Source organism: Thermobia domestica, chromosome 8 (genome assembly GCF_964235325.1).
Source record: "Thermobia domestica chromosome 8, izTheDome1.hap1.1, whole genome shotgun sequence".
NCBI lineage: Eukaryota > Metazoa > Arthropoda > Insecta > Zygentoma > Lepismatidae > Thermobia > Thermobia domestica.
Genome location: NC_137461.1, coordinates 227,087,595 through 227,114,441, shown reverse-complemented (window position 1 = coordinate 227,114,441; position 26,847 = coordinate 227,087,595). Strand labels below are relative to the sequence as shown.

Sequence of the window (26,847 nt, the reverse complement as noted above, 5' to 3'; positions counted from 1 at the left end):
TATTACGAAGGCCTCGTTAATGGCACTCATAGACTAAATTTTAAACAACATCCATCTGCTTCAAGAAATTAGCACAAACTGTAAAGAAAACTCATAATGTATAAGTGAATGAAATTAAGTGTCTTAAATATAGTGTAATGTATTATAATACAGTGTACTGTGTTAGTGCTTTCTAAATCTGGGTGTTTTCTGAATTTTAAGTGGGTACCTTTATTTGTTTCATTTATAAAATATACAGTTTATTTATAAATAAATCACGATTTACTTTGAATGTTAATGTTTATTTCTATTACGAAGTTATGAACTTGATTCTCTAAATCTAGTAATCTGCTACACAACAATGACCTAATGTTGAACAGTAATCAGAAATAACTTAAAGGATATACTGAAACTTGTAACTAATCCTTTCAGCTGATCGACTTTTTGCTTGATTCATATCAATGAATGGTCTGTACGTGTGTGTGTGTGTGCATGATGTTAGTCTAAACAACAGTCTTTTTTCATGAATGGTTTTAAATTATTGTTGTGGTATCTGCTCCCCGAGAAAAGCTGAGGCCTGCAAAATGATCTTCCTCAACTCAGTGACTTGCTTATTTCATGTTAAGTATATCATTATCTGTTTTTTACGTCGTGATGACTCAATGACAGAAGTGTGTAAGTTCGTTGGTTCGATCTTAGCTAGGAGCGCGGTGACTCAGTGGTAGAGCGTTCACCTCCGGTGCTTGGGGTCCCTGTTTTGATCCCAGCTTGCACCGTGTGGACTTTGTGGTAGGTTGTGCTCGTGGGCTTTCTTGGAGATTTCCACTTCCTTCATTCCACCATTTCACTCATTTCTCATTATAACCGTCTCCTTTTGCCTAACAGGCATAACCGTGGGACGTAAAACAAAGATTTCATTTCATTTCATTTCGATCTTAGCTAACGTCAAGTTGCTTTGTAGTAAACAAAAAGCTGTGTGCGTGAGTTTTCTCAGGGTTCTTCCCACTATATTTAATCCATCATTACATTTATTTCTCATCATCATCGTCTTCTTTAGCCTAGCTAACATAACCGTAAGACGTAAAACTCAAAGATTTAATTTCATTTCTCTGAACTACCACGAGTGTTCTGAATCAGTTTACCGATAAAATAAAAAAATGTTTTATGAAAAAAAAAATCAAACTAAATTTTTGGTTTCAGAACTTTTTTTTCGTGTAGGAAATAAAAAATTTTGTGTATAAAATAAAATTCTGTTTCAGAAAATTTTTTTGTGTACGAAACAAAAACTGATTCAGAAAATTTTTGTGTACGAAAACAAAATTCTGTTTCAGAAAATTTTTTGTGTACAAAACAAAAACTGTTTCAGAAAAAAATTTTATGTACAAACAAAATTCTGTTTCAGAAAAAAATTTGTGTACAAAACAAAAATCAGTTTTCGTCACGAAACTGCTCCGACTAAATGAATCGATTCATTCTGATAGTGTTGGCAACACTGGAAAAATCTCGGTAAGTATCGCTCAGGCACTGAGTTACAGCGAACACAACCAGATTCGAACCAACATCCTTAAATGTCTGATTCATCTCTAAATACAGCCAACTAAACAATAAGATTATGTGTATACGTTTAATGCCAATGCTTAGCACTGAGTCAGCAAAGGTTTTCTTCAAGGTCAAAGTCGCACACGAAGTAAAAAAGATGACAACACAGATCTTCTATCTTTCTATATGAAACATAAACCTAGTGTAAACTGTTCGCACTGAAATGTGTAATGTAACATAATCTGTTTGTCTTCTTTTCATACGCGAAACTGTTCGTACTGAATGGAGTACGGCGGCTCAGCGCTTGTCTCTAACGAGTGAGGTTCCTGCTTCAATCCACAACGAAGTAAGTTCATGTTTCCTCCTATCATTTTTCATCATCGTTTCAAGGGACGGTAAACTCAACATTTCTTAAACTAGCACCAAGAATCGAACTCGGGACCGTGACATAGTAATCAACAAACTGTAGAGATATTCAATAAACGAACTGACATTATACTCTTCGTAAAAGCAGATTCTGCAAGTTCACAACAATTCGTATGCGTAACAACGAGCAGAAAAAATGTTTAATGTAACATAACATGTCCATGTTTCTTTTCATAGGTAAAATTGTTCACACCAAATGGGACACGGTGGCTCAGCGCTTGTCTCTAACGAGTGAGGTTCCTCCTTCAATCCACAACGAAGTAAGTTCATGTTTCCTCCTATCATTTTTCATCATCGTTTCAAGGGACGGTAAACTCAACATTTCTTAAACTAGCACCAAGAATCGAACTCGGGACCGTGACATAGTAATCAACAAACTGTAGAGATATTCAATAAACGAACTGACATTATACTCTTCGTAAAAGCAGATTCTGCAAGTTCACAACAATTCGTATGCGTAACAACGAGCAGAAAAAATGTTTAATGTAACATAACATGTCCATGTTTCTTTTCATACGTAAAATTGTTCACACCAAATGGGACACGGTGGCTCAGCGCTTGTCTCTAACGAGTGAGGTTCCTGCTTCAATCCACAACGAAGTAAGTTCATGTTTCCTCCTATCATTTTTCATCATCGTTTCAAGGGACGGTAAACTCAACATTTCTTAAACTAGCACCAAGAATCGAACTCGGGACGATTCAAAGGTATCCATGTTCACCCCTAAAGCGAAACAAAATGGCCCCCCTAAAAAGAACGAGGTGAACCACCCAAATTTGTAGTAATATACATTAGGGTCCAGTACTATGATACCAAATGTTTAAATTTGGCAATTTCTAAAACTTAAGGGCGGGCCAAGATACCATTCCCGGGGGTGCACAAATGTACTTATGTTTCATAATAGGGAATGGACTCCTATACATGGTCATATAACCATATAAGGTAATAGGATCTCATCCAAGGAAAATAAATTAGGTCAAAACCAAACACGTGGTACAACGTATTGCTTACGTTTATATTTTGGCAATTTTATACATCTAAAAAGGGGAACGAGATAGACCACCGAAATTTATAGTGATCTATATTAGGGTTCTATACTATTATACCAAATGTTTAAATTGGGCAATTTCCAAAATTTAAGGGGTGGGCCAAGGCACCCCTGCCAAATTTTTAAAGGAGTGCACAAATGTACCTACGTCTTACAATAGGAAAATAAACACCTGTATACACCCATATAACTATATAAGGTAATAGGACCTCATCCAAGGGAATAAAATGAGCCAAAACCAAACACGTGGTTGTACTAAAATTTGGCAATTTTGTACCCCTAAAAGGGAACGAAGTGGACCACCCAAATTTATTATAATACATGTTAGGGTCCTGTACTATAATACCAAATATATAAAATGAGCAATTTCCAAAATTTAAGGGGTGGGCCAAAGTACCCCTCCCAAATTTTTTAAAGGAGTGCACAAATATACCCATATCTTATGAAAGGTAATGGACCCCTATACATGACCATATAACTATATAGGATAATAACACCTCATCAAAGGGGATAAATTGAGCCAAAAACCAAACACGTGGTACTACGTATTGCTTACGTTTATATTTTGGCAATTTTGTACCCCTAGAAGGGAACGAGGTGGACCACCCAAATTTATCATGATACATATTAGGGTCCTGTACTATAATACCCAATGTTTAAATTGGTCAATTTTCAAAATTTAAGGGGTGGGCCAAAGTACCCCTCCCAAATTTTTCAAGGGGTGCATTAATATACCCATGTCTTATAAAAGGGAATGGACCCCTGTATACGTCCATATAACCATATAGGGTAATAACACCTCATCAAAGGGGATAAATTAGGTCAAAAACCCCCGAAATTTGACTTTTTGGCAATTTTTTACCCATGAAAGGGAACGACATAGACACCCAATACTGATAGAGGTACATACTATGGTCCTAGGCTACCACACCAAATTTTTAAATTTGGCAATTTCCAAAATTTAAGGGGGTGGTCCTATGTACCCCTGCCAAAATTTAGGGGGTGGGCCATGGTACCCCTGCCAAAATTTAGAGGGGGTGGTCCTAGGTACCCCTAGGTCATTGACCCCGGGCCACGGTCATTGACCTTTCACCCCGGTCATAAAAGAGAGTGAGGATGAGTCATTCGGGCATAACGGGGGGAGTACTACTATGTAAAAGTAGTAGAAAATGACCAATATTTGTGTCAAATCCATATTTATCGGGGTTGCTCAGATGTATAGTGACCCCCCCGATATTGTTTACGTTCAAATTCAGCCCCTATCGGCCTTCCCAATGAAAACACATATACGTTGTTGGATATATATTAACACAAAATATATCCAATTTAGAAATGTTCCTTAATTGTTCTCCCGTTGTTCAGTTTGTTTACATTGATATTTTATCTGATCCGTGGGAAGAACGGACATAACAACTAGTACGAAATGGTCAAGTGTTTGTCATGGACCAAATTACAATGAATCCAATTATATAGATGATTATTATAATTATCATTGATAATTATTTCCTTGTTGAATTATATATACTTTTAGTGGAAAAGAGAATAAAATTTGAAGGTCCCAAATCAACGTAAAATAGACCAACGTAAAGGAAAAATGTATAAAATTTTCCATATAATTAAGCGTATCGTACAAACTTAAAATTTCCATGTAATTAAGCTAAATTTCCGTTTTTGTGTCGTTTTGTGCGTCACCGGAAATGGGTCAATGTTATCCTACAAATATGGAAATGTTAATGCTGTTCCGTCAGGAACGATTTCGAGGTCGTTTCCTTCATATCGTCTTGTGCGTGTTTTATATTGTTTCGTAAGACTATTTCCACGTTTTGTGAATCAATGGTGGTGGGTCAAAATGGGCATTCAGTGTGGGAAGAAAAACGACCCACTGTCCCACCAGTATCGAATTTCGAGGTCGCTTTTTTCGTATTGTTTAGAACATTTTTGTACTGTTTCTGTGCATATTTTCACGTTTTGTGCGCCACCGAAAGTGGGTCAAAGAGGACCTACAAATATGGCAGAAAAAGACATATTCATCCCACTTTCAAGGCCCATTTTGACCCACTTCCACTGATGCATAAAGCGACACAAATCGTGCACAAAAATGTGAAGGAAACGACCTCGACATTCGATGGTGACGGAACAGCATTAAGTTATCCCGCTATACTTGTAGGCCATTTTGACCCATTTTCGTTTTCTTCACACCTTGATGGACTATTTTGACGCATTTCTGGTAATGCTCAAAAAGTGGAAGTAGGCGAACAGAACGGTACAAAATACACACTAAATGATGTGAAGGAAACGTCCTCCAAATTCGTTGGTGGCGGAACAGCATTAACTTGTTTCGTTATATTCGTAGGCCCATTTTGACCCACTTCCGGTGACGCACAAAACGTACAAAACAGGCATTAACGATGCGAAAGAAACGACCCGAAATTCGATAGTGGCGGAACAGTGAGTCATTTTCATCACACTTTGGAGGCCCATTTTGACACACTTCTGGTGACGCACAAAACGTGGAAACAAGGGCACGAAACGGCACGAAACATTCACTAGTTGATGTGAAAGGAAGGACCTCGAAATGCGGTAGTGGCGGAGCATTGGATCATTTTTGTCTCACCTTCGAATCCCATTTTAACTCCTACTTTAAAGGCCCGTTTAACCCACCTCGGGTGATGCACAAGACGAGAAATAGGTGCAGAAAACTAAAAAAAAGGCACTAAGCGATGCGAAAGAAACGATCTAGAAATTAGCTAGTGTCGGAACAGTGGGTCCTTTTCGTCACACCTTGGAGGCTCATCTTGACACACTTCTGCTGACACACAAAACGTGGAAATAAGGGCACAAAACGGCACAAAACAGGCACTCAATGCGAAAGGAAGGACCTCGAAATTTGGTAGTGATGGATCAGTAAGTCATTTAACTCCCACTTTGAAGGCCCGTTTAACTTTCTTCCGGTGACGCACAAGACGAGGAAGTAGGCACAGAAAACTTTTTAAAAAATAGGCACTAAACGATGCAAAAGAAACGACCTAGAAATTTGATAGTGGTGGAACAGTGGGTCATTTTCATCACACTTTGGAGGCCCATTTTGACACACTTCTGGTGACGCACAAAACATGGAAATAGGGGCACGAAACATTCACTAATCGACGTGAAAGGAAGGACCTTGAAATTCGGTAGTGGCGGAGCAGTGGGTCATTTTCGTCCCACCTTCGAAGCCCATTTTTACCGTCTTTCAGTGACCCACAAAACGTCGAAATAGGCGTACAAAAGGGTACGCGATGTGAAATTAACGACCTCGAAATTCGATAGTGGCGGAACTCTTGGTCATTTTCGTCCCATCTTGGAAGCCCATTTTAACCCACTTCCGGTGACGCACAAAACGTGGAAATTGGGGCACGAAACGGCACGAAAATTCACTAGTCGATGCGAAAGGAAGGATCTTAAAATTCGATAGTGGCGGAGCAGTGGGTCATTTTCGTCCCACCTTCGAGGCCCATTTTGACCGTCTTCCAGTGACGCACAAAACGTCGAAATAGGCGCACAAAAGGGTACGCGATGTGAAATTAACGATCTTGAAATTCGATAGTGGCGGAACTCTTGGTCATTTTCGTCCCATCTTGAAAGCCCATTTTGACCCATTTCCAGTGACGCACAAAACGTGAAAATACACGCTCAAAATGGCAAGAAACTGACACTAAACAATGCGAAAGAAGCGGCCTCGAAATTCGTTGGTTACGGAAAAGTGATTCATTTTCGTCCCACCTTAGGGACTCATTTTAACCCACTTCCCAGGACGCACAAAACGTGGAAGTAGACGCACAAAACGGCACAAAACGATGTGAAGGAAACGAGCTCGAAATTCATTGGTGGCGGAACAGCAATAACTTGTTCCGCCACATTTGTAGTCCCATTTTGACCCACTTCCGGTGACGCACAAAATGTGAGAATGAGCGCACAAAGCGACACAAAACACGCACAAAAGATGCAAAACAAAGTACCTTGAAATTCATTGGTGGCGGAACATGTTAATGATGCCATGAGCACCAATAGAAGTATATAATGTAGTTCTTACCATCAAGGCTGAGGACTGCACGGTCCAATTTTTTAGCCAAAGTAGAAGCCCAACCGGGATAGTGATGTCAACCAGCTCGGCTCGGTTTAACTGAGCAAACAGCTTGACTGGGCTCAATTGAGCCGATGGCTTGAGCCGGCTCGGTAGGGACGAGTCATCGACACGGCTCGATTGGAGCCAATGGCTCGAACCAGCTCCGCTGAAACGAGTCCATCGGCTGGGTTCGAGCCAGATTGACTGAGCTGATGGTTGGGGTAAGCAATCAGCTCGGTTCGGTTCGGCTCGGGTGAGCCATCGGTTCGAACTGGCTCGGTTGGGTGAGCTGTTGGCTCGGTTCACTTCTCGGTTCGACTTGATAAGTGAATGAGCTGTGAGAGAGCCGCTTGAGTTGTTGACAACCCTAAACCCAGGTCGAGCAGTTTTGAACATATTTGGCTGGAGTCTTATAACTTTTAAAAGTTATTGGTTCAAGCGCGAGTACTTGCTTCTCCTGAACTCAAACCTAGAACGTCGTGACCTATGTCCCTGCCTCCTGAAGATTTCTTGACGACCGAGATCGACAGTCAATTAGTTTTTAGTATTCAGATACAAACCGCCTATATTCCATGTTTATACACGTAGTTATAGTAGTAGTAGTAGTGTCTTTAATAATTATATTCTATGTAGGATACTTGAAGAGAGTAGTACTTGGAACTACACAAAGGATTTAGCTCAAATTGGCTCTTTTTGGCTCGACTCGACTGGAAACTCGATCCAAATTTGAGTCGAGTTGGGGGAAATTTTTCGAGCCGAGTTCTCGACCCGAGCTCAAAGATGTCTGCTTCGAGTCGAGTCGAGTCGAGTTTTAAAGAAAACTCGCTCGAACTCGCTCGTGCCCATCCCTATTGTATGCATGACGGGCATATAGAGTTCTTTCGAGGGGGATAGAACCATAAACATAATATATTTAAAACATACTTAGTTTCACGGCTTTCTTCCCAGGGGGGCAAAGGGATGGTAGTTATCCAGCATTTCTTATAAGTGCCTTATTTGAAAAATGTAAAACAGTAACAAGTGAACAACACAATATACACACATCTTCTTATCTTCAGTTTTAATTGCCGATTTCAACCTCAATTAACAATTACAATTAACAATTACAAGTTTCAATTGTCAATTGCAATTAACAATTAAATGTTTCAATTGCACCCTTTGCAATCGACAACTAACAATTAAAAGTTTCAATTGCCTGGTGACCAATTAACAATTAACAATTGACGATTGACGAAAATTTAATTGCAAATTTTATGATTGAATTCAATAGCAATTGAAATTAATTGTCAATTACAAATTGAAATCAATTGCAATTGATTTTCAGAGCAATTACTTTCAATTGGTTGATCAATTGCAATTGATTTCAATTGATTTTGCCCAACACTGGTTGCAGGCAATACGAAACCTCTGGGTCCTACTTATGACACTTCGTCCTTCTTTCGTTCCCTGAGTGAAGTCACTCAAATGTTGTATGCAAGCCATGTTGCTGTAACACCATCACAATGCATCTGAACAGGTCTTTGACCGACACCTTGTCTAGTACCTTTGATTCAAGCTGATTCGGTGCTACGATCACACTGTCACGTTATGTAACGTCTTACTCTGTGAACTGTGGTGGACCTCTGGCAACATATTGCCTGGCTTTCATTAGTTCCGTAAGCTATACAATATTTTGTGTTACTTTATCTATGTCGTCCTTAAGTTTTGCATACCACTGTCATTGTTGATTGCATTACAGCTAGTGTATTAGTGTTGAAATCGGTACGAATAATGTACCTTGATCTGTAACAAATAGGTTTAATACAAGTAAACTTACTTTGCCAGAATGTACACCTAAAGTTATAAAACAATTAGGTAATGCAACAAAATATGTAATTGTTATCATTTAGTTATACGACTATCGCTAAGCTATGAGCTATAGATTACCAGAATCAGGCACGTAGCCAGGATTTCGTAAAGGGGAGGGGTGTGGCATGAAATATTGTGGCCATCACACCAAGAGTTCGATCATTCTAAACTATTTTACTGGCAACATTTGGATCGTTTCGCCAGGATTTCGTAATGGTGGTGGTGGTGGGGGAAATAACAGGAAATACTGTGGTTATCAGACCAGGAGTTCAATTAATTTAAACTATTTCACTGGCAACATATATTGGTTTGTTAGGTCAATCAAATGAGGACATGTATTTTAATAACAAACTATGAAGAAATCTCGAGTAAAAGAATAAAAAAGTATTGAAAAAGATTTTACAATATTTATGTTTCTTCCTTTGTTCATTCAAATTTTCCTTTCATGTGGCCTCACCTATAATAAAAAGTACATATCCACTATTATAAAAAGTAGATATTCAATAATATCGTAAAATATTTTACAATATCTCGTTCCTTTCTCTGTTGAAACAAATGTTAACAGAACTTTCTTTCCACATAACTTTTTTGTTTTCATTATTCCGTCAGTTACTGTCTGTTTCAAATGACAGGTTAAAGGAGCAGTAGAGAACTGTTTTCGAAATAACATGTTTGATACTGCAGAGAAGCGATGACGAAAAATTATGATAAAAAATTTCCACACTGTTAAAAAACGGCACTGTGCTTTTGAAAGCTTGAAATTTCCCTGAGAATTCCGTAACTTTTCTAGAAATTTCAAATTCCCTGTCTTTTCAAGGAAATCCCGCTCATTCACCACTATGTATTTCAAGTAATACAAATCTCCTCATAAGAAAGAGTAACAAAAAGTTTGCAGTAGCTTCTTATTTTTAACGCTGTTTTCTCTTTTCTCATTTCTTTTTGTTTCATCCTTCCTTAATTTTTTCATTTCTGGTTTCGGAGGGGGTCCCTTGGCTACGTGCATGCCAGAACTCTCCAATAGTGTGGTGCGCTATCGACTGTTTTAAACATTTTACAACCAAAACTGGGGTGTTCGATATTACCTTGGTGTTAGGGAATATCCCGGTATCTCCGAATGTCATCATGTAATACGTGCATAGATGGGTTGATAAACATTAATATTGCAAATTTATTAAACAGAACCTTTTACTAAAATATCCACATATAAATGTAAATGAATATTTTTAGATACTTTCCATAAGTTAAGATTCCGTAACACTAAATTCCAAAACAGCTATGCCAAAAAGTTATAAAAAGACGCTAAATACCTCAGTATTTGTTGTCATATAAAATACTCTGATCAAAAATTAAATAAATACTCACATTGCAACCAATCTTATAAGTTAGAAGGACTACAAATCGATTCTCGACTTAGGCTTGGCCGCCTACGATTTACTATCTATTACTTAGGTTATACTAACAATTATAGAACATATTGTCGCATGAGAACAAGAAGAACGTTACTCCATATTCGTAGGTTTACAAGTGAGAGGACAAAAATATTATTTTCTTAGAAGGATGTGGTTTTAATAAGGTGGTAATTGAGCTGCATTACAACAGATGATCGCCAAGGAGAACAGATGGTGTTACATTCCATTTATAGCAAGTGAGGCTTTCAAAATTATGTCGAAACATGAAGAAAACCAAACACGCATTTTTGGAGTTACGTTCCTCTGGTTCTCAAGCGACGACATGTAGCAAGCTAGATCACTTTAGGATAATAACAAAATTTATATATAAAAAAGGGATGACTAACATCGTCAGGGAGCAAACTGAGGATTTAGTCTGACGAGCTATAGAGACACTATTCTCATTAAACTAAATATGTACAGGTCAATGCTATCCTTTGTCTACATATCTTTAATTAGTTCTCTGGTAACTTCTACACATATACTACTCTAGATTACGTTAAAATACTTTAATGAAAGCTTGTTTTTCTAATTCACTTATACCTTACTAAAACATTACCAACATTCAGCCGGTAATTGTAAACTCGATCAGTGATATAACCTCTTGCATTTGAGTATGCTACAGCCTTTGAAAAGTACTACATATTAGGGTCAAATTATTACCATCAAATTACAATTTTTACCACTGATTATTGTGGACTTTTTAGGTGATCAATTAGGCCTTATGGTACAGTCAGCGACAGTAGAAAATGGAGGTTGGATACATAAGAAATGATAGCTTTTTTCAGTAGCAGAATAGTTTCACTGTATGTCTGATAGTTGGACAACCAACATGACAGCAAATACATGCCCGAAAACATAACATGCCAGGATATTCCTCCATTTGGAGGAAAAAGTATTATTATCTGAGAGCATCACTTAGAGAAACAACCACGAGATAAATCTACAGAAATTCCATTTACTTTAAGATCAAAGAGATAGGAATTAATGCAAAGGAAACGAAAACAATAATACGCATCATGCAGAGAGCGAAAAAGGATGGAAAGCTAAACAAAATGAGAAAAGAAGGAAAGAGGGAAAGGAAAGAGCAAAAGACATGGGAATAAATTAAATTTTAACACTTAAGGATAAACAGTGTCGGTCTTTCCTCCTGCCCCCTGTATCCGTCCTGGTTTTTCTCCCTTCATAGGATAAATCTCATTCAGTATCAAACGCGAACATCATTTATAGTGTTGAAAAAAATTTAACTCAGTCTAGGCTGAGACTCGAACACAGACCCTTAGAATGACAGTCTCACGCGGTATCCACTTAGCTACACAGGCTCTATCTATAAATTAGCTATTACCCGCGCTGTTATCAAACGTGTTAAATCAGCCATTGTCGGTGAGCCACCCCAGTTCCATTTGAAGTTTAAATTTTATTTACCTCACTTAGCCATCTATGGGTAGCAGTCCCCTTGCTTTCATAAAAAAAAATTGTTCTGTAGATTAAAATCAAGAATGAATTAATCTGTACTCTTGGGAGCTTACTGGTGCACCAACATATCTATCTATCTATCTATATCTATATGTCTATATTCGTTGGAATTACTGAAAAAGACAGAAACTGGCTATTTAAAATTCCAAGTGTAAACCTGCACTTGGAGCGATTCTATTAGCTACGTATATCACAACGCATTTTCGTGAGTTGCCTCTGTGGTCAAGCGTGCTTAATAGCGCTCTTAAAGTTCTAGAACCGGAGGGCGGCGGTTCGAGCCTGAGTACAGTAAAATAGGGATGGCTTTTTAAAAGTATATATAAAGTTGTATTTTGAAGTGATTGTAAAACAAATTCAGATGAACTTTCACATTTCCAAGCTCACTCGTATTTATTCGCCATGTCCCAAATTTCACAGAAATAAATCCCTACGTTAAGCGGGTTTACATATCCAGACTCCTTTGTAAGTATGAAAACATTTACGCTCACTCCAACCTCAATCATTTCATGAATTCAACCTGATTTACATATGTTATTAGGACGTAAAATTGAATGTGATTTATTCTACAAACACTTTTATACATTGCAAGAGCTGTGACGTCTAAATATTCACTGAGAACTCATAGTCGTATCGCAATAAACAAAAGCGAGTATGGAACAGTAAACTGCTTTCACAATGGTTAAAAGAAAGCCTGCAAAAGCATGCAAAATGGTCGAGTGGTTTAGGTCGATACTCTATCAATCATATGTTTGTGTGTTAAAACCCGATAATAAGTTTTTCTAAGTGTCTTCCTATTTTCATTTGGAGGCGGAAAACATTTCTTTGAATAACTCATTGGAAACTTCTTTTGTTTCAAATTCGGCTAAGACGGAACAATATATCAATTGCAAATCTAAAATCCATAGCTGAAAACAAAATATAAAGTATGTTTTCCCATTATTATCCTCCGATTTATAACGAGACCCGGGTTCGATTCCCGGAGGGAGTTCATGTGGTTCGGATTCCACCTTAATCAATAGGTCCACGTCTCATATAGCCTCGCTGCTGAACGGGACGTAAAACTCAAAATCAATCAATCTTCAAGAGAGAGAAATAAAAAAAAAAACTTTGTTATGGTAAATTCTAGTTCAAAGTTCGAAGCACTTGCTTTTGCACGTGATTTTTTGTTTCTTTTTTCAGGGAACAGAAAAGTTCTGGCGCCTAAGAAATTATACCATGTAATATTGCAAATTTGCAAGTGGATGTATTTACATTGCAATTTGTGGTAATAAAGATATTATGATTAGAAAACAATATTGTAATAAGTAAGTTTAATTTCTTCATCCATCGCAAGTCTTAGGGGCCCCTTATACCTCGCCGCCCCCCGAATATCGATATCGAAAATTTCGAATGATATATTCATGTCCATATATTCGCGATATCGAATGTTGATATATGATAATATATATATATATATATATCGTCGATATATATATATCGACGATATCGCAGGCCCAGGTCCGAGAAGTGATGCTTGAAATATACTGGAATCAACAATCAAATTCTAAATAAGTTCTCCATTTCCGTATTCAATGTTGAGGGGGAAGAGTGTGAACCCGAATAGAAATTTTAAGAAAAACAAATGTTAAGATAAAAGTAGGTTTTCCGTCTCCCCTTGAATATAAAAATTAACAGAAAACTATTACTGCAATTTACCTTTTACTTCTGTTTCTGATTGTTATCACAAATCAGCGACAGTACACATACTTTACATAGTATACCAATACACTCTATAACTTTTCACAACCAAGCAAGCCGGAAGATGAATTTCCTGTAATATTAAAGTGGAATATTCTACAAAATAGTCATAATTCATTGGCCATATTTCTATCAGTACTTTGGTACGGACTAAGAGCTACAAGACTAACAGAACTAGAAATTAAAGATTTCATTCCTTTTTTCTCTCAGACTAAAAGACTTCTGCATTTTCCTAAGATTTTCATTTTCTTAATATAAGTCCCCTATCCTGGGCTAATTCTGGCTACCGCGGTTTCGAGGTAATCGGTAAACGAAAGAGCAAAATTTGTCGACTCTCAACTCTCGACAGTTTGTAAGAAGATATTTCACAGTTCATGTTGTTATTTCTTCGTTACAAAAACACTTCTAGTTGACTCTATTCATGGTGAATTACTGAACTTATAAACATTGACAATTATTGAAAAATGAATAATTATTTTTAAACATAAAAGGCATTACAGTTCACTAGAATGCAGTAGTAGAATTCAGAAGTGAAAGAAAATATTGTTTATTTGTTGAGATGCGCAAACTGAATGTGAATAATAAGTGTTTCCCATTCTCTTGTCCAGAGGTGGATCTACGATGGACTTCTGGGGGCTTGGTGGTTGGTAATACTCCTATTTAGAGCTACTTTTAAGAGCTCCAAACTCTGGAATGGGTTTTATTTATATATAAAATAACAAATATTCCCTTTCTGGGAGGCTATCGCCATGATCGCCCACTGGATCCGCCCCCGCTCTTGTGTAGCAGACTTTGAAGATATTTAGCTCCTGCGATGGTGATTAAGGATTGTAACATCTGGATATTTTTTACACTGATATCGGATAGAAACTTATCCGGATTTGCAATAGCCGGTTGACCGACAACAAAACGGATGACGGATAACGGATAATATCAGGATAATGGATGACGGATAATATCCGGATAGCGAATGACGGATAATATAGAGGTAACGGATACTATCCGCATGATGGATAACGGATGACGGATAATATCCGGATAATGGATTTATCCGGATAATTTATAAAATTAAGATAACGGATAATATCTGGATAATAGAACATTCGGATAACTGATTACATCCGGATGACGAATAAAGAATAATATCCGGATAAAGTATGTGGTTTGAAAAAGACAATATAGGAGAGAGACTTATCAATGCTTTCTCCTCATGGAGTTATTAAAAGACGATCATCGGGCAGTGGTCTTTACCATTGAAAGATATTGCTTCTTAAAATGTTTCCTAGTAACTTCCAATTTTCTTGTTCTTGTTGGGCGCGGTGGCTAATGGTAGACCGCTTACTTTGGCGCGTGGGGTCCTTATTGTTTCGATCCCCGGCCAAATAAGTTTGCGGTGGACAAGATCGTATCCGTAGCTTCTCTCAGGGTACTCCCGCTTTATGCCACTTTTCACTCCATCAATTCTTCTATTATCATTGACTTGCTTTAATCATTCGACACGGCAGCTCAGTGGTAGAGCGCTTCCTCTTTTGCGTGGGGTCCTTATTGTTTTGATCACCACCCAAGGAAATTTGTAGTGGACAATATCATATCCGTGGTTTTTCTCAGGGTACTCCTACTTCTTCCCACTTTTCATTCCACAAATTCCTCTATTATTATTGACTTGCTTTAATCATTGGAGATACCTTGGTCCCTTGAGGATTGCGGTGATGTCAGAAATCAGATTCGATCCCAAGCATTTGGGTTGTGATGTAAACCTTTGCTGTGGTTCAGTCTCAGTATTTTATTACGCGAGATAAAGCCATCTATACAGCTATAAATGTTGTTCTATCTTGCGCAAGCAGGTATTGATTTTGAGCCAATTCGGAACCACATTTTCGGCGCTTTGAGGCCAGAAACCGATTTCGGACATTACACTGTCCTCAAACTACTAGGATCTTTTCAATGTTACCATCCGCCTCCAACAACCCCATGTTTAAAAGGGAAATAGAAAGGACTCGTGTCTAAAACTTCCGGACCCAGTTTCTTGAGGTTCAAGAGTAGGGATCGATTTCTGATATCACCATTGTGCTCAACGGATCAAAACCTTTGAAATGTCGCCAACGCCGTCCAATAATTTCATCTTTAATAGGTGAATAGAAGGGACCTGAGCCCATAACGTCAGGACCCCATTCCTTGAGCTTCGTGGTCTGAGCCTGATTTCTGACATTACTACTGCACTCAGGGCAGTGGTTAGGGATGGGCACGAGCGAGTTCGAGTGAGTTTTTTTTTTAAAACTTGATTCGACTCGAAACAGACATCTTTTAGCTCGACTCGGGAACTCGACTCGAAAAATTTCTTCCGAGTCGACTCGAAACTCGACTCGAATTTGGATCGAGTTTCGAGTCGAGTCAAGCCAAATCGAGCCAAATCTTGTGTGTAGTTTCAAATTCCTTTTTCACTTATTCTGCATAAACAATCTAATTATTATCAATGTTGCTACTTCCACTACAACTTATTATTATTATTATTATTATTATTATTATTATTATTATTATTATTATTATTATTATTATTATTATTATTATTAAATTCTGTAATTAAGCTTGAAATATAGGCGGTTTCCATCTGAATACTAAAAACTAGTTAACTGCCGATTTCGGTAGTCGTGAAATCTAGGACACAAGGACATCGTTCACGAGGTTCTGGGTTTGAGTTTCGGAGGATCAAGTATTCGTGATTGGGCCAAAATTTGTTAAAAGTTATAGCGTGCCAGGCAAACATGTTTAAAACTGTTCTGCCTGGGTCTACGGTTGTCAACGACTTGTGCGGCTTGGCTCACAGCTTATTCAATATCGAACCGAACCGAGAACCGAACAGGATGTGCACGAGTCGAGACACAATTTGTAAAATTCGAGTCGAATCGAGACTGCTCGTAAAAATCTTGATTCGACTCGAATGTCTCAAAACTCTTCACATATTTTTAAAAATAGTTTTGAAGAAACTAATCACTCAAAAACAGTTATATATATATATATATATATATATATATATATATATATATATAAGGGAGGGGACCCAAATTTCGTCCCCTAGTCATGTTTTCGTACCTTGAGGCTGCAGGATATAGGTTAGGAGAGCCAAACTTGCACATTATCTATAGTGACTATTCCTTTATTGGGTAGCCAAGATGAGTTGCGTTTATCAGCATTTAGTTTTATTTTTACAATATGATTTCAAAAGTATTGCAATCTGTCCAAAAACAAAAACGTGGCCCTAATTCCGTCCCCCATTAAAATTTCAAAAGAAAGTACAACGTTAAAGTTTCTTTCGTAATAAGCAGTTTTATTTAACTAGTTACAAAAAAATAGGCAGAAAAGTGAACACGTGTAGCTGACTATGATGATGTACTTTTAACTTTTACGTGTAACGAAGCAAACTACAAACAAATAAACTAAGGAAAATACAAGTAAAACAAGTGCAAATAGAATTATAGAAAAACTGGTTATCAGGATATGATGAGGATTTAACCATTTAAACAATCCCGGCAAATGAATGTAGCACGGCGTTCAGCACCACAACAAGCTTCATAAAGCCATGTAAGGCATTGCGAGCAGCAGATCCACGTTTCACCATGTCTATCTGTAGAATATTTCCCCCCACAAATTGTACATTGAGCATCAGCATCATCCTCACTAAAGCTGTCAGACAAGTCGGCATATGGAATGTCAAAGCTGGAGTCACTGTCGCTTGTCGTGTCTTCTTTGGCTTTGCGAAAGGATGGTTTTCCGCACTTTTGTTTAGCACTAGTAGGTTGAACACGTGTCTTCGAATGTCTCGAGCGATTTTTTGCCATAGCTTCTTCAATCTTTCTCTTATGGGGCGAGCTGGTGATAGTTGCTGCACCTCGTCTCGTAGATGTTGATGGTTGGATCACTGGAACGTTCCTAATGTTTTGAGGAGTAACTGCTGGCTGCTGGTTTTGAAACTGCTTGCTGGTGGATGCTTGGTCAGAAGGACGGATCACATCATCGGAATTATTAGTTCCATCCTGATGTTTGGTGTCAGACTGTGGATGGCCAAGAAAATCCGCTTCACTAAAATATTCGGATTGTATGGAATAATGCCCGTTTTGCGAAATCCGTTGACAGCTGTTTGTACGACTGCAGCACGCTCATATGCTTCACGGAACAAACCAGCTACCTGAAGATTGCCAACTGTGTGACCAGGATGGTTACTCAACCAACTTTCAATGGCTTGACCATAATACGTCTTAAATGGAAACATGAAAGCAACATCAAGCGGTTGCAGTTTCGATGTAGAATGAGGAGGCAAGCAAACTATTGACACTCCATGTTCGCGTGCAGCATCTATTACATTGATGTTACGCGTGTGCGAATAATGTCCGTCTACAATTAACACAACGGGGTCTTCGTTTGAAGGTTTTGTGATCAACATGAAATGTTGAAACCACTTCTCAAATAGATCGGCCGTTATCCATCCAGACGGGTGAACCGCTCCGATACTTCCTGGTGGTGCCCCATCCATCAGTTCACTTTTCATTAGTTGTCTTGGGAAAATCATCATGGGGGGCACAAATTGCCCAGCAGCAGACATGCACATCACCACAGTGATTAACGAACCGCGCTCAGCAGAGGACACTTTATGCACCTCGCGTTTTCCTTTCATGGCCACAATTCGCGCAGCTTTGTGTTGCACGATCGAAATGCCCGTCTCATCAAGATTGAACACTTTGACCGGGTTAAATTGCACTTTTTCCAGTTCTGGCTTTAACAGAGCAAAAAACTGTTCAACACTTTGAGGGGTGAATCCTTGAATCCGAGCAAGAGATTGAGGTTTTCGAATTGAGATTTCAGGATGTCTTTTGAAGAATAGGCGCATCCACTTACGTCCTGCTGTTTTATTTTCTACTGAAAACGATTGTTGAATATTGTTCCGAATAGCAAGTTGATAGGCAATGCAGTAAATCTTTCAGTGTTACACCGTAAAAGTGCTTCTCCATGACCATGCAGTATTCAACAAGTTGTCTCTCCAAGTCGGGGGTCAGCACTGGTTTCCTGCCAATTGTCTTCGCTACCAACTCTTCTCCACTTAAATGTCCACCTTTCTTCACATAATCTTTCAATGTCGCCCTAGGAACATTATACATCTTATTGGTTGCTTTGTATCCCAACTCTTTCTTCCGCACTGCAGCAATCGCAGTCCTCATAGCATCTTTATTCCATTGTTTCCGGGGACCCATCTGAAACAAATGGAATGCATGTGTGAGTTCCTAATTTCGTCCCCTGGAAATAAGGGGACGAAATTCGGAACATACAAGGGGACGAAATTAGGAACAACTTTCACGCTCACATGGCTCTTCCTACCTTCCTAACAAAAATACCTTGTGACACTTAAACACATACAAATATTGCTATTGTCATCTACTTACACCACTGACATGTGGACAGTACCAAACCAATACTTCCAACAAATACAATAGAATAATATGAACAATACTGCAAGAACTCACCTTCGCAAAAATCACACGTTTCCTCGTCAAACAACAGCACACCCGTCCTTGACCGCTACACTCTCACAACTGCCCCCGCTTGCCTTCCCCTGCACAAATGTTGTTGCACCGACAGCGCTCCTACCATAAACAACATGAAACTGAAGGAGACGAAATTAGGCACGTGGACGAAATTTGGGCCCCCTACCTTATATATATATATTATACAGGTGCGGATCCAAGGGGAGCTACAGCCCTCTTGACACTCAGGTATACACTGGATAAAATAGGCTTCAATCCTGCTTTACACTGGATAAAGCGGCAAACAGTGATTTAGTCGCTCCCTTGATCATATCCTGGATCCGGGGCTTTAAGAGTTCATAGCTGTAAAACTATGGGACCTATCGTTAGGGATGCGCACGAGACGAGTCGAGACAGAATTTTCCTGACAAATTTCGAGTCGAGACACAGCTCTTGCAATAAAAAAGAATACATTTTCCGAGTCGAGACATCACTTTTACAGCACATTTTCGAGACGAGAAAGCCTCAAATCTTGTCTCGTGCGCATCCCTACCTATCGTAGTCGGGTTAAGACTTCACTCAGAAACTAATATGTGCGCTATCCAAAAATACAATGTCTCAGAATCTAGAGTACACATGCGACAATTTTTAGAGAGGAACTTTGGGTATGTGCATATAATTTGAAGTACTCACCAAATACCTGTATAAAAATTGTTGCAGAAGTATGTTAGAATTCTGAAACATGGATATTTGGATAGCGCACGTACTAGTTCCTAAATAAGGTCTTGACCCTACTACGATAGGTCGCCTAGTTTTGGAGCTATGGACCTTTAAAGTTCATTTCTTCATGTTTTTGGCAGCCTATAACTCCGAAATTAAGCATTTGTGCGCCCAGGTTTGTTATTACCTTTTGTCTTATCTTGGTGTCAGGAACAGTATTTCTTCCAGATATGTTTTTGGGGCACTGTCCCCCTCCTGGAGCTCTGAGAGTGCCCCCCGGAGGAGACCAAAATATTACGTCTATAATACAATAACAAATAGAATAGTACCAGCAGTGCTCCCCTCATCTAGAACATTTTTTCTGAAAGAACAACTGGTCAGGAATCTCCTTGCATTTTTTAAATGGAGTATCGCATCGCAGTTTGCACTGCAAATTGAAAAATGTATTGCAAATTGCGATACATCTTTGTGTCTTAAATTACTACATAAGCTAAAATAAGGAGCAAGTTAAAAATATATTACTATTATTTCAAGAAACTTCCCCCGACTTGAAGGGTCGGTTATTGCAAGAAAAAATGCCTCGACTTTGGATTACAATAGTTTTCCACTTTTGTATTTCCTTCCCTTTGTCAGTTTATTGTTACTGGGTCATTCTTCAGATCTTCTCAGGTTTCGGGTGATTATCCTTGTTTCTGAGCGTGTAATAATAAAAAAAATGTTCCTTGAAGAAAAGGCGCATTGGCAGCAGATTGGACCTAGCCGATATATGGTATATATAGCATGATTGTGGGTTGGTTAGTAAAACGCAGAAGTGCGTACAGTAGATCAATAAAACAGTAACGGTATTCTTCAATGCCAAAAATACAGTATAGGAAATTACTCATCTTTATCTCTCTTTTCTTTTTGCTTTTCATTTGAAGTACTGATATACCTGATACCCATTTACGTTCCTTGTTTAAAACAACATATGTTTTAGCAAGATTTCTTCTTGGGAGACGCCGCGAACCTCAAAAAACATCCCGAACAAATGGACTCTCTCTTTCTGTGTGTGTTTGAACCAATGAGTTGTTTTTCTTAAACCTAATTGTTGAATTTGCCGCTGTGGTAAAACTATTTCGCTCAATTTGACAAATAATATAATAAAATATAATACTTATCCAGCAATGAGCGTGGATTGCAAGGAAAAGCAGTGAACTCTAAAGTACCCCTGTAGCAGGGGCGGATCCAGAACGGACTTCTGGGGGGGGGGTGTGGATTGTAATACTGCTACTTAGCTAGTTTTAAGAGCTCCAAATTTTGGGATGGGTTTTATTTATATATAAAATAAGAAAGCTTCCTCTTCCGTGGGAGGGGGGCGATTGCCCCGATCGCTCCCTGGATCCGTGTCTGCCCTATAGCCTCTCCTCGAAATTAAATGCATTGATCTATTATTTCCAATTCGAAGTCATTTTCGCTTCCATGTTAATGGTGACGGAGTTCTTGTTCTTTGTATCTCTGTACTCAAGAAAATAATAATAATAATAATAATAATAATAATAATAATAATAATAATAATAATAATAATAATAATAATAATAACAATAATAAAGCATCTGAATAATAACGATATTTTTAACCCCCCTTCTTTAAACTTTCTGTGTATTTCTCTGAATCTGGATATGTTGTTTTATAGTGTATAATGCAAAAAGGCTTCAAACAGCAATCAGGCAAAAATTATTTGTGTAAAAGACACAAACGCCTTATCAGTTGCTCTGCAAAGAAGTACTAAACAACTGACGTTGTTTCTGCTTGCCTTTAAACATAATGTTACGATTTACAAGGCACAGACAAAAGTAGAGAGCAACGTGAAATTTCGCCTAAGGGCACCTTCGTTGCTAAACTGAAGACTAGCACTCTATCAACATATTGCATAGCTATCAATAAGTCACACTCAAAGGTTCTTTCCAAACGTTTTGGTATAACAGGTTAATCAAACTACGCTGTTGTAGGTAAGGGATGAGACTCTGAATGACCGATAAGTGTTGGAGTTCAGAGCCGTAGCTAGAAATTTCGTTGCCCAGGGCGAAGTAGAATTCGGCGTCCCCCGACACTCACCTTACCAAACTTTGACTTTTTCTTTCTGTGCTTTTATTTTTAACATATAAGAGAAACACCTTTTTGTTGTTATGCTACGCTGTTTTTTCTTTTTTATCAAGCCGCTTAGACAGACCATTGCAACAGCCAAAAGCGATCGTTATGTATTCTTTAACAAATAAGAGCCACTCTCAAGAGGCTTATTTTAGACCTGCTTCTAAACTTGCCAAACTACCTTGTATACAAATCTATTTGGAGAATAATTATGAAAAAAGCATGGAGTCGATTCTCCTACGTCAGGACGACCATGTTAGACATGGAGTTGCTGGACGCGAGTGGTAGCGTTGGAAAGGTCCGGGTCCCCTGAGTGCAGTAGTAATGTCAGAAGTCTGGCCCAGGCCACGCAACTCAAGGAATGGGGTCCTGACGTTATGGATTCGGGTCCCTTCTATTCACCTATTAAAGATGAAGTTGTTGGACGGCGTTTTCGGCATTTGAAAGGTTTTGATCCGTTGAGCACAATTGTGATGTCAGAAGTCGATCCCTAAACTTGAAGGTCAAGAAACTGGGTCCGGAAGTTTTAGACACGGGTTCTTTCTATTCCCCTTTTAAACATGGGGTTGTTGGACGCGGATGGTAACATTGGAAAGATCCTAGTCGTTTGAAAACAGCGTAATGTCCGAAGTCAGTTCCTGGCCTCAAAGCGCCAAAAATGAGGTTCCGCATTGGCTCAATATCAATACCTGGTTGCGTAAGATAGAACAACATTTATAGCTGTATGGATGGTTTTACCTCGCGTAATAAAATACTGAGACTGAACCACAGCAAAGGTTTACATCACAACCCAAATGCTTGGGATCGAATCTGATTTCTTACATCACCGCAATGCTCAAGGGACCAAGACCTCTCCAATGTTTAAAGCAAGTCAATGATGATAGAAGAATTGGTTGAATGAAAAGTGGCAAAAAGCGGGAGTACCCTGAGAAAACCTACGGATACGATCTTGTCCAACGCAAACTTACTTGGCCGGGGATCGAAACAATAAAGACCACACGCACCAGAGTAAGCAAGCGGTTTACCATTGAGCCCCACAACAAGAACAAGAAAATTGGAAGTTACTTGGAAATATTTTAGAAGCAACATCTTTCAATGGTAAAGACCACTGCCCGATGATCCTGTTTTAATAACTCCATGAGCAGAAAGGACTGATATGTCCCTCTCCTATATGGTATTTTTCAAACCATATACTTTATCGGGAATATTATCCTTTATTCTTCAATTCATGAATTGTTTGAGGTTGAAGTGAGCGTAAATGTTTTCATACTTAGGAGTCTGGATATGCAAACCTGCTTACCCTGGGGATTTACTTCTGTGAAATTTGGTCCATGAAGTTATACAAAAACCGGTAAAATAAGGAACGTTAACATTCTTACAATGAGAACAGATTTCAATTCCCGGTGGGAGTTAGCGTACGCACGACTTTATCGTGGGAGACCCGGGTTCGATTCCCGGTGGGAGTTCAAGTGCTTCGTATTCCATGTTAATCAGTAGGTCCACGTCTCCTATAGCCACGCTGCTGACCGGGCAGTTAAACTCAAAATCACAATCACCACCACACGGTGGGAGTTTACATGGTTGGGGTTTTACGTTAATCAATATGTCCACGTCATATATGGTCTTGCTGTTGAAAGAGACGTTAAACTCCAAATCAACTCAACTCATTAAGATCAGAGTTCTGAGTGTAATACCAACTTGAAACCATACGTTCAAAACAAAAATTGAAATAAAATGAAATCTTTATGTTTAACGTCCCATGGTTATGCCGGTTAGGCTAAAGGAGACGGTGATAATGAGAAAGGAGTGAAATGGTGGAATGAAGAAAGTAGGAGGAAACGGGAGAACCCCGAGAAAACCCACCAGCACGGCGTTTGTCCACCACAAAGTCCAAACAGCGCGAGCTGGGATCGAATTAGGGACCCGAAGCACCGGAGGTGAACGCTCTACCACTGAGCCACCGCACCCCCAAAATGAAAATTATTCATGCTTCTGATACCTATATAAAAAAGGAGCGAGAGAGAGAGAGAGAGAGAGAGAATAAATATGGTTGTATTTTTCATAGGGCCAAAGTGGCTTAGTGATAGAGCGTTCACCTCTGGTGCATGGGGTCCTTGGTTCGATCCCAGCTTGCGCAAAGTCAGATTGGTGGTGAAGAAACACCGTGTGCGTTCGTTTCTTCAGGATTCTCCTGTTTCCTCCTACCTACATCGTTGCACAATTTTCGTTCACTTCTCATCATCACCGTCTCCTTTACCTAGCCGACATAAGCATGGGACGTCAAACTTAATTTAATTTCATTTCATTAAAAAATTACTATAATTCATAATCTGCATCTTTATAAAGCAACTTTAACAATCATATGGATGTATAATGCTTAAAATTGAATTAAATCGCAATTGCAGTAATCTGTAATATTTTAGGTTTCTCATTTATTTACATCAAATGTTTAGTTATTTGATACTTTATAGCAAGAATATTAACTGCTATATAAGACACTATTATATGCCTGTGGCGTGGAAGACCCTTTTTTAATTCCCAACGGGAGCTCATGTTTTTCGGTTTCTATGTTAATCAGTATGTCCCGTCTCATATAGCCTCGCTGCTGAAAAGGGCGCTAAACTCAAAATCAACTCAACTCAATAATTATCTATACATTGAATTTAATAATAAGGAGGGAGGCCGAATAAAGAGGGAGACTTTAAAATTTAAAACGTAGAGTCAGCGTGAGTCAGAGAGGTCACGGTGGGTAGTGTGTCACAGTGAGTCACGTCCTGTTGACCCACGATCCACTGACCTACTCACAAATCTTGACACAATTGACTCACTCCATCTCTGAACTGTACACACAGATAAAGCAGACATATATGTAATCTGACCTTACTTGGCCTTCACTAATTTAAGATAATCTACAAAAAATGAAAGAAAGCAATTTCAAACGTAAAAATATAGAAATGTATTTTCAACGGAACAAAAAAAAAAAAAAAAGTAACAGCCCAGATTTGAACCCGGATTTTTCCACTCAGCAAGCAGACGTCTTACCGACTTACGCACGGCATATCTTCCGACTTCTGGTTTTGAAACTTTATTTACACTGCGTATGTTACATAACAACGTTACGAGATGTCCTTACTGTCGTGTTAACACGCGTTCCGTAAACTTACGAAGTCGCTTTTTAATCCAAAATCAATTCGACACACACACACACACACACACACACACACACATATATATATATATATAGACATATAGATATAGATAGATAGATATGTTGGTGCACTAGTAAGCTCCCAAGAGTACAGATTAATTCATTCTTGATTTTAATCTACAGAACAAATGCTTTTTATGAAAGCAAGGGGACTGCTACCCATAGATGGCTAAGTGAGGTAAATAAAATTTAAACTTCAAATGGAACTGGGGTGGCTCACCGACAATGGCTGATTTAACACGTTCGTTAACAGCGCGGGTAATAGCTGTTTTATAGATAGAGCATGTCTAGGTAAATGGATACCGCGTGAGACTGTCATTCTAAGGGTCTGGGGTTCGAGTCTCGGCCTAGACTGAGTTAAATTTTTTTCAACACTATAAATGATGTTCGCGTTTGATACTGAAAGAGATTTATCCTATGAAGGGAGAAAACCCACGATGGGGGCAGGGGGAAAGACGGACACTGTTTATCCTTAAGTGTTAAAATTTAATTTATTCCCATGTCTTTTGCTCTTTCCTTTCCCTCTTTCCTTCTTTTCTCATTTTGTTTAGCTTTCCATCCTTTTTCGCTCTCTGCATGATGCGTATTACTGTTTTCGTTTCCTTTGCATTAATTCCTATCTCTTTGATCTTAAAGTAAATGGAATTTCTGTAGATTTATCTCGTGGTTGTTTCTCTAAGTGATGCTCTCAGACAGTAATACTTTTTCCTCCAAATGGAGGAATATCCTGGCATGTTATGTTTTCGGGCATGTATTTGCTGTCATGTTGGTTGTCCAACTATCAGACATACAGTGAAACTATTCTGCTACTGAAAAAAGCTATCATTTGTTATGTATCCAACCTCCATTTTCTACTGTCGCTGACTGTACACAACTTTTTTTTTTTCTTACAGAGGTGCAGTTTTCAGAGTTCAAACGTAATTTGGGGAATAGCAGGATGAACTTCCACTGAACCACTTTATTTTTAAACTTAATCAAGGTTGCGGCAAAAATATGCTTTTATTTGGAAGCTAATAGACTTTTATTTTAAAATTCTTTTATTATTTGTGGAAAATACAATTAATACCGTTTTACCAGTAAGTCAGCATGTTTTTAACAAACATCATTCAAGCTGCGAACCAACATTGATAAAGAGCGCGAAGTGAATGCGTGTGTTGTTATCGGCGACTCGATGTTTTTACATCCTTCAACAAAAAAGGCACAATTTCTCCCGATCACATTACGGTGTGTACTTAAAAGGGCATGTACACTTCTATTTGACAAAATGCTTCCTATCACTGCCTCACTCCCCACTCGAATCTATACCCTTCCCAAATCGGTGAATTCTTTGGTGCTTTAAAAAGGCAAACTCTCCTATTTGGGAAGGGCATAATTGCGTCGCCGATAACAACGCAATGTGCATTTTGCATCTGCTTCTTCTTTGCATGAATAATGCAGGCCACTACTTGATTGGTGGTTTGATCGTAACAGATTCATTATAAAACGATATTACGTGTACTTAGCACAAATACAAGGCAATTACTGTATCTTCTTTGGTTTAAAATTTTTACCTTTCCAAATATTGGAGTTTTTATGTTGCACCCTTTATACAATCAGTTGTAGAGTAGCGAATTCAGAGCCAAGTCCTCCTCCATCACCACTTACACAACTGATTGCATGAACAATGACGCATTTA

The 26,847-nt window shown here is 38.6% G+C and overlaps 1 protein-coding gene across 1 annotated transcript in view; it reads left to right on the top strand.

The window, feature by feature from the left end:
• LOC145692489 (ATP-binding cassette sub-family C member 4-like) overlaps positions 1 to 26,847 on the top strand; it is a 149,097-nt gene that overhangs the window by 42,588 nt on the left and 79,662 nt on the right. The gene's annotated exons all lie outside the window — the stretch shown is intronic.